Here is a 13,320-nt window from a genome sequence, read left to right as displayed (position 1 = left end):
TCTAGCACATAACGTACCGTGTGTGGGCACCATAAGACATCACGGTAAGCAGATCATTGGTCAGATCATCTTAAATGCAGCCACCTGGCAGGGGGGGGGGGGGCTAAAATGGCCCATTCCACACAAGTATTGATTAGCAATAGGCTGAACTCCATTTAAACATTCCTGGTCTCCCAGGATAAGGATAGAAACTTCTGTACCTTACTATTAACTACATACAGAGTATGTACAATGGGGTATATTCAATGCTTTTGGGCGAGTTGTGACAGCAAGAAGTTCCGATAGCTCGCCGTTGCAGGTCAGTATTCAACTGACTCCCCCTGCACTCACCATTTCCACCTCGCTGGGTTTCCCCAGCGAGGCGGAAACGCCAAGTGCAGCTGTCAAAATGGCGAGGCTCGCAGCTAAATGCATGGGGGGCTCGCTGCATCAGTGGCAAACCTCTCAGTTCGGGGGAATCCTTGCCCCCCTTTTACGGCGATGAGTCCCCCGGAACATTGGGCAGCAGCCAGTGCAGGAGTTAAACTGCGAGGATGGCTTGTTTTTGGCGATCTTCGCCGAAAACAAGCCACCCTCACCACAGACCCCCTCTCGCCGACGGCATTGGATACCACCCAAAGTGTATTCAGTGATGTATGTACCATAATTACAGACATTGGTGTTATCTGAGGGCTGCCGTTGGTGGGAGGGCTAGACACTCGGGAGCCCTGCACAGCTACCCAAAATTGATTTCCTGGACATTCGGAGAGAGAGGGCAAGTACTGAATCGGCTGATGTGTGTTTTTGTTATTTTTAAACCTCAATGAAGAAATAATATAAAGAATGTGTCATGGCATTAACCCTTTGCAGTCCAATTTTTTTAGGGGGGGTATTTCTAACAGTCTGGTTTAAATGTTTAAATTACTTGTCATTTTTTATTTATTATTCAAAAACTGGTCTACATTGAATGTTGAAAGATGTTAATGTTCTTATTGTAAAGTGGCTCGCCATTGGATCTGCTACTGGGACTGTTGTGCCTGACTAGACGTTGGGCTTGAAAGGATTAACACAGCATCCTAAATTATGATTGGAGAACTACCACCAAAAGGGGTGTACAACCTTACACCCCGATGCCCTAGATCCCCGCCTACTGTACTTTGCAGTTTGCATAGGCGTGGCTTCCGGCCCTGGATTGTGTTACCAAATGTTGCGGTAGTGAATACAGACTGCAGTGCTTTACAGCAGAACACTTGCTAACAGCGGTTTGGTACAGTGATATCCTGTATCACATGGTGGAGTTCACCCTCAGGCTTTAATTAGCTGCCCCTTGATTCCTACCCAGAAGCGCCAGTGGATTTTAGAGCGATGCAGACGCACGTATGTAACAAAAGTTTGACAGACACAGTTTCCAGGAGATAATTCCACGTGTGAAACTCCCAATCACACTGTGATTTATGAAGCCACCTGACAGTTTGACGGCTTAACTGCGGCAATCTCCCCTCTCATTGTTCATACAGGAAGGTAATATTTGTATGGAAATTGTATAAATAAGTCTTCGGTTTCACAATCAGCTATCGGAGCTTAAGAACGTTCCATTTGCCATCTGTGGAGATTTCCCTGCGTAATCATTGGCAAATGCTAATTTGTTTATAAAACAGCTATTTATACAGTGCACACATATTTGCCATCCGCAACAGCCCCTGCCCACATGGAGCTTACAATCTATACCCCCATGTCAGGGGGCAAACGCAGGTGTCACACCGGGACGATTTGATGAGGTCGTGTGGTGCACAGGAACTGAAGACGGACCAGCAGATGAAGGATTTCATATAGGGGTGACAGTGATGACTCAAATACTTCTTTGAGAAAACAGTCACTGAATAACAAAAGAATCAGTCCTTATAAAGGTACTTCGGGACAAACTGGAGATAACGATACCGGAAGGTGTCTGTTCAGAAGAATATGATGAAGACCAAACTTGTATCCAGAGAAGGAGATGAATATGATGAATGAGACCAGTGTCGTAACTATAGCACCGCAGCCCCCGCGACTGCGGGGGGGGGGGGGGGTGCTGTGCAAGTGCGGGCGCATGCACCCCGAGGGCTGCAGTGCTATAGTTACGCCCCGCCGCCATCCCCCGCAATCTTTACCTGTCTTCAGTACGCGCTGGTCCCGGCTCCCTTCTTCTGCTATGAGGACCACCACAAAATGTCCGGCCCCATTTAGCACACAGTTCTCTGAAACTGTCTGCTGTATGGGGGCGGACATTTTGTGGTGGTCCTGATAGCAGAAGAAGGGAGCCGGGACCAGCGCATACTGAACGTAGGTAAGACTGCGGGGGATGGGGGGGTTTGCATGGGCGGCGGGGCGGGGGTTGGGGTGGCGGGGCGGGCGGGGGTTGGTGCGGCGGGGTGGGCGGCCGGGGGTTGGTGCGGCGGGGTGGGCGGGCCAGCGCCCTCCCTTTAACGGCGGGGGGGGTGCCCAAATCCTAGTTATGCCACTGAATAAGACAATAGGATCCAATAGAAAAGAACTGAAAGAGTGTGGAAACTGGATCCGGCCGAACTGGACCTGGAGGCGAAGAACCGAAGAGACCAGGAGCGCGGGTTGGCAACCAGACTGGACTGAGACAGCAGCCACGGGAGATCAGGGCCAGCACGCTGGAACTGAGAGCAGGGCAGGAGAGAGCAAGAGCACTATAGGTAGTCAGAATTCTTCCCATGAACTGCACAGCTCAAGAGACTTTTTGTACTGACACTGTTTAGCCAAGGCAGATCCCCTATATCCCTAGAGGGCAGCTGCCATTGGCTAACAGGACAGAATGGGAGGAAAAACCCTAACCTAGCCCAATCACTCCTTTGCCCACAATCAAGATGGCGGTGCTAGCCTCACAGCGCCATCAATCAACAGAGCAGGGCTGCACCCTTTGTCCCCCCTACTGCCGCCTCTGACTGCCGGAGCCTGCAGCCGCCCTGGACACCGGGAGACCACACACGTTAGCCGACAGCAGGCACGGACGGGTGAGTACTGTACGTAAGTTCACATTCTCCCACTTCTTGCTATGGTTTCGGTCTCTTCTTTCTGGTAGCTGCTCTATGCATGATTTGGTGGCAGATTTAGTAATGGTATTATATACTATTGCTAATGTCATAATTTTAGCCACTGGCAAAGAGGAGGGGGTTTCTGGGCAACCATAAACACCCCATGCATTTGCCTATGTTTGTACACACAGATACACACACTAAGGTTCATTATTTGTAAGAAGTCCATTACCCTACCAGTATGTTGTTACTGGAAAAAACTGCAGCATCTGGAGGAATCACATATAAACAAAAACATTGGAACGTATAAACTCCACACAGAGCACTTGGCCTGGAAATTAATCCATGTCCTCAAGGCTATGAGGTAGCAATGCTAGCCATTACACCTCAATTGTGCCCCAACTGAGTTGAGCAGTTGGGGAAAAAAAACTATGCAAACACATACAAACTACACACCGGTGGCAATCAAACCCAAGACTTCAATGCTAATCATTGTGCCACTAGCAAAAAAAGCACATCACATCCTAGAGTAATAAGATATGACGCATCAATAACAACATCAATTAAACTTGCTTAGTAACACTCTATCTATGCAATCTACTGTACATGACAGCATTGTGCTTTTAGGGCGGTATACAATCTTGGGCGCTATTTCCGACAGGGGAAATATTGCCACCACCTATTCAATGCTTATGGGACCCGTATCAGCATCCTGCATAATGATATTTACATCAGTGGAAAGTTTACAGCATATAAAATCAATTGTATCAAATATAACCCAGCAATTTCATATAATTATCGCCATAACTGATATAATATCTTTCCTGAAGAGTAAACCATTGTTCCCCAATTCCCTGCATATTGTCAGAAACAGCGCTGCTATACCTTTCACACAGTAGCCATTATTTGCAATACCTTTGTATTATTCTAGTCTTAAAATAGACATTCATGTACAGTAATTATTATTTTTTATTCTAAAATCTATTTAGTCTGTCCAAAGCTTTTTAAAAAGCCATTATGTATGTCAGTGTGCTTTGTGTTATACCCAGCCAGAGGAAAAAAAACCTGATTTAAATCACATCCCGTCTGGTATTTTACACCATTAAAACTGTGGCAAACAAAACATATTTGTATTCAGATTAGTTTTAGGCTACGGCACACATTAATAAATACCCGCAGGAAAGCTATTGTCGTTTTTTTTATTTACTTCATTTTACATTTTGTTTTTACTTACGTTTTCGGCAGAATAATCCTGTGTTCGGCATGTCCGGTGTTTTACTGTAACCTGTATAATGCAGCATCCGCTTGTGTATGAGGACAGGAAACAAAACAATAATTGGACGGGCCCACCAGGACACCAGGGGAACTCCTGGTGGGAGTCACTGCCGGAAGACCAACCTCTCTTTATCGAGTGACGCAGCCAATGCACTCTCTAATGGTTGGTAAAGCTGCTGTGGCTGCTGACCACACCCCCTTGGAAGACTGACCACTCCCCTAAGCATGTACGCTGACTAATGCATTCCCCCGCTGGGCAATTCGTGTCCTAGTCTGACACTGCCTGGTGGAAACCATGGATAAATACTCATATGCTAAGGCCACTTAAAGTGAACATGTCTTTCATCAAAAGAAAAAAGTTTGGTACCGTGTTAGCCAGTTGATAAGAAAAGTTTTATTGTTCCTCAGTGAGAAAAACAAAATAGCAATCTAGCAAATATGATACCTTTTAATGGCTAACAAAAATAAATGTTGTTAAAATGCAAGCTTTCGAGACTTCTTAGGTCTCTTCCTCAGGCATGGTATAACAAGGTGTGTGAAGAACCACATATATATACACAGCAGAGTAGGAACAAGATGTGATAGATGGACATTCTTAAGATCAAAACAAAACAAAATAACAGAATGAGCTTGTAAATTGAGTCCTTAATTGGTTTGTAGATAAGTAGTGTGAAAGTTTTATTGTCTCTAAGTTGATGACAGACCAGAGTTAGAGCTCCGATGCCCTCACTCTCTCTGGGCCAGATTCCTCAGATGTTGTAGTGGGCCATAAATCCCTCGGATAGATTCAGTCCTGTGTTAAGGGTGTCAAACGTTGTCATTAATTTGTATTCCCAGACCCTCCTGTCTCTTTGTGATTTGAAATTTCCTTTTAGTATAATCACTTTCATATGATCCTGATTGTGTCCTGGGCTGCAGAAATGTTTGGCCACAGGAAAGTGTGTCTTTTTTTCTTTTATTGTGTGGCGATGGGACCTCATCCTTGCCTTAAGTTTTTGTCCTGTTTCTCCAACATACAGACCCCCAATAGGACATTTGGTGCACAGAATCAGGTACACTACATTGGTAGTAGAACATGTGAATGTCCCTGGGATCTTATAGTCCTGTTGTGTGTTGGGGATTCGTACACTGTCTGTAGTGAGGATATGGGCACAGGTTTTGCAGCTCCTTACATTGCAGGGATAGGTTCCTCTTTGTGTAATGGATGGCAGTGAACTTCGGATTATAATATTTTTCAGGTTTGCAGGTTGTCGGTAACATAGTAGTGGAGGGTCTGGGAATATTGTTTTCAGGCGGTCATCTTTGTGTATGATGTGATGTAGTTTTTTTGCAGTTTTTCTTAGCACCTCAAGCTGTGGGTTGTAGGTGACTACCAGGGGTACACGGTTGTTTCTTTCTCTTTCTTTATATTGGAGAAGTTGATTTCTGGGTATCCTGATGGCTCTGATAATCTGATCGTTGATTGATGTGGGATGATATCCCTGATTTAAAAAGGTCCCTTTAAGTTGTTTTAAGTGGACATCTCTATCTGCTGGGCTGGAGCAGATGCGATGATATCTGATGGCCTGGCTGTAGACAATGGATTTTTTTATGTGTTTCGGGTGGAAGCTGTCCCATCTGAGGTATGAAGGCCGATCCACGGGTTTTCGGTATAGGGTTGTCTGTATTGCGTTGTTTTGAATTGTTATAGTGGTGTCAAGGAAGTTTATCTCGGTATATGAGTAATTCATTGTCAGGTTTATTGTTGGATGAAATCTGTTAAATTTTTCATGGAAATGTATGAGTTCTTGTTCAGAATCAGCCCAGATGATCAGGGTGCTAAGAAAAACTGCAAAAAAACTACATCACATCATACACAAAGATGACCGCCTGAAAACAATATTCCCAGACCCTCCACTACTATGTTACCGACAACCTGCAAACCTGAAAAATATTATAATCCGAAGTTCACTGCCATCCATTACACAAAGAGGAACCTATCCCTGCAATGTAAGGAGCTGCAAAACCTGTGCCCATATCCTCACTACAGACAGTGTACGAATCCCCAACACACAACAGGACTATAAGATCCCAGGGACATTCACATGTTCTACTACCAATGTAGTGTACCTGATTCTGTGCACCAAATGTCCTATTGGGGGTCTGTATGTTGGAGAAACAGGACAAAAACTTAAGGCAAGGATGAGGTCCCATCGCCACACAATAAAAGAAAAAAAGACACACTTTCCTGTGGCCAAACATTTCTGCAGCCCAGGACACAATCAGGATCATATGAAAGTGATTATACTAAAAGGAAATTTCAAATCACAAAGAGACAGGAGGGTCTGGGAATACAAATTAATGACAACGTTTGACACCCTTAACACAGGACTGAATCTATCCGAGGGATTTATGGCCCACTACAACATCTGAGGAATCTGGCCCAGAGAGAGTGAGGGCATCGGAGCTCTAACTCTGGTCTGTCATCAACTTAGAGACAATAAAACTTTCACACTACTTATCTACAAACCAATTAAGGACTCAATTTACAAGCTCATTCTGTTATTTTGTTTTGTTTTGATCTTAAGAATGTCCATCTATCACATCTTGTTCCTACTCTGCTGTGTATATATATGTGGTTCTTCACACACCTTGTTATACCATGCCTGAGGAAGAGACCTAAGAAGTCTCGAAAGCTTGCATTTTAACAACATTTATTTTTGTTAGCCATTAAAAGGTATCATATTTGCTAGATTGCTATTTTGTTTTTCTCACTGAGGAACAATAAAACTTTTCCATGTCTTTCATGTAATGGAAGCCACCACTTTCTACATTGAAGAAAATATTCACCATCATAATCACTTGGGTAGAGACGTAATTTATGACAGATCGCATATTCAATGTTATCTGGGCAGGATCTTGCAATCCCCACACATGGGCCACCCAAATAAAATATGTATCCAGTCCACAAAACAAGATTACAACTGTGGTACAGGTGAATTAATGAGAAGATACTGTAATATCAGCAATACTATTACAGCATTTATAATAGATACTGTGTGACTGTGCATGATACAAAACAGTGTCATTGTTACAGTACCTGAGATGTGCTGGTGATTCTTTCATCTGTGGCGATGTTGGCAGATTGGCTTCAGTACAACCAAAACCTCCCAGTGCTTTCCGGATGAACACTGTAAATGTAACAAGATATGGGACATTAGGACGGGGTCTCCTTTCCTGTCCACGCAGAAGTCATGATACGGTCACTGTTATGCTGTAAAACTCTGGCGGAAAGGTTGCACCTGTTGTGGTCACGGATGTATTGAAGATGCGACCACAGAGAAAACCCATGCGATACGAGTGCTCCGGCCCGGGATGCCATATATAATGGAACCTGATCCCTAAATCAGAATGTTATCACCTAAATATATCTCCATATAAGCAAAGCTAACAAAAGTGATATGAAGACAATACTGAGAAGCACAGAGGTTAAGACAAATCATACGATGAAGTAAATGTGTGTGAATGGCATGTATAACAGTGGGTGTATACAGTACAATGGCATGAGGTGACAGGGCTGCAGAAATGGCCGAACCTCTCCACCCCACTAACAGGCCAAGGGAAGCAGCATATGCAGAAGCAATGTATATGCATGCTCAGAGGGTAACCCTCTAGAAGAAGCTCATTGGCTGCTTAACCATTTATGGTCAATGACTGTGCATTTACATTCTGCAACAGATATTTAATATGCCCAGAGTGTATGCACCTTAAGGGACAGAGCAGCGCTGCTGCACATGCCCAGTGGTAGCAGCTTCTTCTACCAAGTTTGCTGTGTGTGTGGATCTGAGTCCTCAGTCAGTGCACTAGACCAGAGAGCAGCTGCCAGGAAGAAGAGACAGGAGCCTTACCATGAGTTGGGAGAATGTGAGCTTAGAAAGTACAGTACTAGTTCCATTATGTTTGTGTATTAATTATTATGGGATATTTAACCTTTTCCTGACCACTTAGTTACAGTATATTATGTAAATGTGTGATACAGCCTGTACTATAGCCCATCTATAGTGTTAGATAATAATACTGTATCCATAGAGTATCCAGTGTATATAAAGACCAATGATTTACATTACCAGGGTTATTTCTATTTTTTAGGTTCTTCTACCTCTCCCTCAGACTCCCGCACTTGCTTAATGGTAATAGGTTTTTAGTGCTGCGCTCTGCCCAAATGTTGTGTTTTTTGCAGTCTGGCAATAATAATGTATCAATTGATTTCCTGCACTTGCTTGTTCCGCAGAGTGGGAGAAAGTGGGCAGCATTGGGTAACCCCCATCTAGAAATCCTGCATTTGCAACTGGTTGATCAAACATTAATAGTGAAACTATGGACCAGATTCAGTAAAGCAAAAAAAAAAAAAAAACAAGGACATTTGAGTTTGGAACTCATGTTTAAAATGCAAGGGGACAAAATGCATTTATATTGTTTCTGTGCAGGGCAAATACTGGCTGCTTCTGCATGTAGCCTGCAGATGACAGCTTTACTTGTACACCACAATTTCACTTGCAGTTTGAACACACTCTAAATCTTACTCTCTCTGCACCTGTTACATCTGCCCCACCTGAAGTGGAGCATGGTTTTGCAAAGTTGCTTTTTTTTACTAATCTGAATCAGTCTTTATTTACCATCAGGGTCAGACCATAAATAAATCATTGATGGTCAATGGGCCATCCCTGCCCTTCCCCCGAGTAGGTTTTTGTAGGCCACTACCTTAATTATGCCATCAGTCCAGCCTAGGTTCTGTCCTATGCAGTGGCGTAACTATTAAATATGCTTCCCCCGTCGCTAATTTTGGCAGCGCCCTCCCCCCTTACCGCCAAAATAGAGCTGGGAGAGCAGGTCCTGGGCAGACGGCAGTGGGTAACAATAGCCCCCCCGGCGCCCTCACTTGCTAAGCGCCTCCCTGCCACCGTGGGGGCTGCTGAGCTATAGTTACGCCACTGGTCCTATGGCCTAACATTGTGCCGGAGTTAGCTGTGAGAGTTATCACACCATGCCATGTAAGTGATTGCCCCTTTCAAAAAAGGTCTGAGTTAGTCCGGCATCCCGCACTGCTTCCAAACTCGTCCGGTATTACATTACGCCCTTGGTATTATTTGATATACTTAAAGGTACAGAAAATACCATATGGCCCAATCTCTTTGCCCGCTATTCCTAAATGGTAAATTATTCCTACGCCGACATTCAAACCGAACTGGCAGCCAGAAAAAAGCTGATAATGTTAACAGGATTCCTGCCGTACAGAATAAGATTTCAACAGTAATGCAATTTATAAGTAGATAAATCACCCAAAATGTAATGCCAACGTGCCGGGCATATGAAAGCACAGGCAGCGCACGATCGCTAACGGTTCAAACTTTTTACTGGAGCATTTGAAGAATGGAGACTTACTGTTGGATCACACAATGGGAACTGTGAGAGATGATACATTATTAGAAAAGACACATTATGGGCCTGATTCAGTCACACGCGATGCCCATGTTCATGTAGTTCAGCGATTATTTGCAACTGTGCACAAGCAAAAAATTCCTGAAAACCCTACAGCGCATGTGAACAGTCCCAAAGGCAGCAGCAGTTACCTATAAAATTCCCTTTTAAGTGAAATACCAACAACCATTGACTGACGGGTCAAAATACCGACAAGGTCAAAATACTGAAATTAATTTTTTTTCAATGAAACCGACTTGTACATACTTTACCATCCCAGTGGACATGGAGGGGGAATATAAAAGTGTGCCGAGTGCAGTGAGGCACCGTGCCAGAAGCACGGGGTTCATGTCAACCTATGTCAACATACAGACCCAAATAAATATGAAAAACATGTGTCTAATTTTTTACCTGTCTATATTTCAGATAGACAGGTCAAAAATTAGACACGTTTTTCATATTTTTGGGGGTATTTTGACCTTGTCGGTATTTTGACCGTTGGTCATTTGCTGTCGGTCTTTTGACCGTCGAGATTTTGATTGTAGGTAGATCATACCGAACCCCTGCTGATATGGAGTTTTCATGCTTAGCTATATAGACAGCTGCCTATGAAGCAGTTCCAGCAACACTGCATCGCTGTCCATTTCCAGTGCACACTCGCTGTATGGCTAGCTGTATGAAACCCTACTACACTGCAAGCTTCATCCATTACCAGTATACATGTAACAGTGAGTACGGCTGTACCTGTTAACTTACTGACACCACTGGGCAATAACTGTGGTGTGCATAGTGTGAGTGATCTGCTGGTGTGCCTGCATAACTCTGCAATAACAGCTGCACACACATAGAAGAGGTGCGCTGAACTTGTGAAGGTGGCAGCGTTTGGACCAGACCACATCTGAGAACTCCCATCACTACTGACCTCACTGTGAGGCTGGCTATTTCAGGCCAGGGAAGGCCATCGGTGCAGTTTCCATCGATGGCAATACTGCAACCAGCAGTCGATAATAACAAACTATGTGATGGATAACCATGGATAATTTATCTATTGATGGTCATCCACTTTCTTTTACTGACTGGCTTGTGGGTCAATAAGAGCATGCGGGAAGGGCTTCAGGGTTGTTGGGGGTGGAGCTATGCTCCGTGTCCTGGCACCTTGAAAAAAAAAAACATTGGTTAGGCTGTGCCATCGATGGAGGGAAACCATCTGGTTCTCCCCATCGATGGCAAAAGTAATCCACTTCGGCCATAAACCATCAATGAATTTGAATCATAGGTGGACGATGGCCATCCCTATTTCAGGCATCATAATCAGGCCATATAATGATCAGACACAGCTCCTATTGAGATTATTCCTGGGCTGGCTTTAGGGTCACATGACCTGTAATATCATGACAACACTCTGCAGCTATCTACTGTATGTCCCATCTGTCCCCCTGCAAGCGTCTTCTCTGCAGTCTAGTTTCTTTCTAAAATGAGCTGGAGGAGACAGACCCAGCAGGAATTGTAGTGGTTGAAAAAGAATGTCACCTGCCACTGTATCTGCAGCAGAGCTGAGAATTGAGCGCACTGCACAGTATATTTCTCCAGTGGTGGAGCACAGACAGATAATAAGGATCAAATATGGTTTGAGGTTGGTGGGGCAGACTAGATGGGCCAAGTGGTTCTTATCTGCCGTCAAATTCTATGTTTCTGTGTTTCTATATTAAATGTTTTGAGGTATGAAGAGAAAACTCAAGGCATCGCGAGGTGACATCATTACTGTGTAATCAGAAGGGCTTACATACCGGACTGCGGTGTGTACAGGGGACACGTTGCTCTATGTGGGATTAAGAATAAGCACAGGACGTGTTAATTTAAACATTGTCCAAAAGCAGCTGTTACATTTCTGGACAATGTGCAAATAGAATGCAGCGCAAATGAAGGATAATACAGCCGTCCGGCAAATGTAACATTAAAAGTAACATTTTGGGCTCAGTGAACCAAACACCTACAGTATGTGCGGTATTACATGCTTTCACGTTCCGCTATTACAACAGAGTAGGGCCTACATCACATTGTATTTATGTATGGTCAGGCGCTGCAGAAGCCTTGTGGGGGCATATAATGAAACGATAATAATAATATGTATAGCATACAGCCTGTATCACCCATGATCCTACTGAATATAGAACTGAACTGATTGTGAAGCGGGGGAAGGTTATTTTGTTGGTATGAACAGTGCTTACAGACGATGGGCGTCTGTGGTGTTGGTGTTGCTGGTTGCAGGGGTATTGCGGAATGTAGAGGGGAGGGGCAGTGTTTTGGCAGGTGGATGCGGGGGTGCTGCGTGTGGTGAAAGGATCGTTGGAGGGGCATGTGGGTGGAGTGGATGTGTGAGGTGCAGGGGTGAGGGTGCTGTAGTTGGATGGGGGTGGTTGATGCCAGTGTTGGAGGGGCGGTTGTGGTGTTTTGGGGTGGGATAGGGAAGGGTTTTGGCATGTTGTGGATGTGTGAAGGGTCGGTGTAGCGTTGGTGTGGGAGGGGCGGTTGTCGTGTTTGTGCAAGTGGATGGCGGGGTGCTGTGGGTCGTGGTGGAGGAGCGGGTGTGGTGTGATGTGTGTTGTAGGATGGTGTGTGGCAGAGGTGTGCAAGTGTGACGGGGGGTGCTTATGGGTGGGTTAGTGTGAGGTGCGAGATAGTGTGGTGGTGGTCCGTGTGTGTAGGTGTGGTGCGTGGGTGCACCGGTTGCAAAACATGCATTTGCGGGTGTGCTGTGGGAAGTGTGTGGTGTGGTTGGGAGACAGATGGTGCGTGAGTAATGCGGGAGGGTGCAGTGTTTGTGCTGCTTGTTGCGGAGGTACTGCAGGATGGCAAGGGGCAGGTGCAGTGTTTTTGCAGGTGGATGTGGGGGTGCTGCAGGTGTTGGGGGGGTGATGTTGTTGTAGGTAGAGGTGTGGTGGGTGTGTGAAGGTTGGGTGCAAGGGTGCTATGGGTGTGAATAGGCATTAGGTGGTGGTGTGTGTTGTGAAGTGGCGGATAGACTATATTGTGTGTAGTGGAGTGTATGTGGGGTGGTTGGCCATGTGGGTGGTGTGGGTTGGTTAAGTGTGGTGGTGCACCGTTTTAGCGTGGTGCATTTGCCGTGGTGCTGTGGGTGTAGTAGCAAGGGTAGTGTGTTTGGGTGAGGCATGGGTGTGTCGGCAGTGTAGGTGGGGGATGGGCGGGTATGGTGTTGCCATGGGTGGGTGCATGGATACTTTGAGTTAAGGATTTTGGGGTGGAGGTGTGGCATGTGTTGGTGTATTCGTGCCAGGAGGGGCAGGTGCAGTGTTTTGGCAGGTAGATGGGTGGAGTGGAGTGTAGGTGTGGGAGGGGCGTTGCCGTGGTTGTGCAAGTGGATGTAGGGTTCCTGTGGGTGCTGGAGGGGCGGGTGCGGTGGTGTTGCGTTAGTATTGTAGTGGTCTGTGTGGTGGGTGGGGGAGGGTGCTTATTGGTGTGGGGGCGTTGGTGGTGTGGGACGGATGGGCGTGTATGTAATGCGGTAGGGTTATGGGCAGGTAGAGTGTTGTGGAAGTCTAGGGGGGTT

The 13,320-nt window shown here is 45.4% G+C and overlaps 1 long non-coding RNA gene across 7 annotated transcripts in view; it reads right to left on the bottom strand.

The window, feature by feature from the left end:
- LOC146045792 (uncharacterized) overlaps positions 1–13,320 on the bottom strand; it is a 378,902-nt gene that overhangs the window by 129,305 nt on the left and 236,277 nt on the right. For all 7 annotated transcript variants that reach the window (XR_014465605.1, XR_014465610.1, XR_014465608.1 and 4 more), the window contains one exon: positions 7,375–7,465. This is a non-coding gene — a long non-coding RNA (uncharacterized LOC146045792). The remainder of the gene's footprint in view (positions 1–7,374; positions 7,466–13,320) is intronic.

Source organism: Crinia signifera, chromosome 11 (genome assembly GCF_055691185.1).
Source record: "Crinia signifera chromosome 11, ASM5569118v1, whole genome shotgun sequence".
NCBI classification, from domain to species: domain Eukaryota; kingdom Metazoa; phylum Chordata; class Amphibia; order Anura; family Myobatrachidae; genus Crinia; species Crinia signifera.
This window is presented reverse-complemented; position numbering and strand designations above follow the sequence as displayed.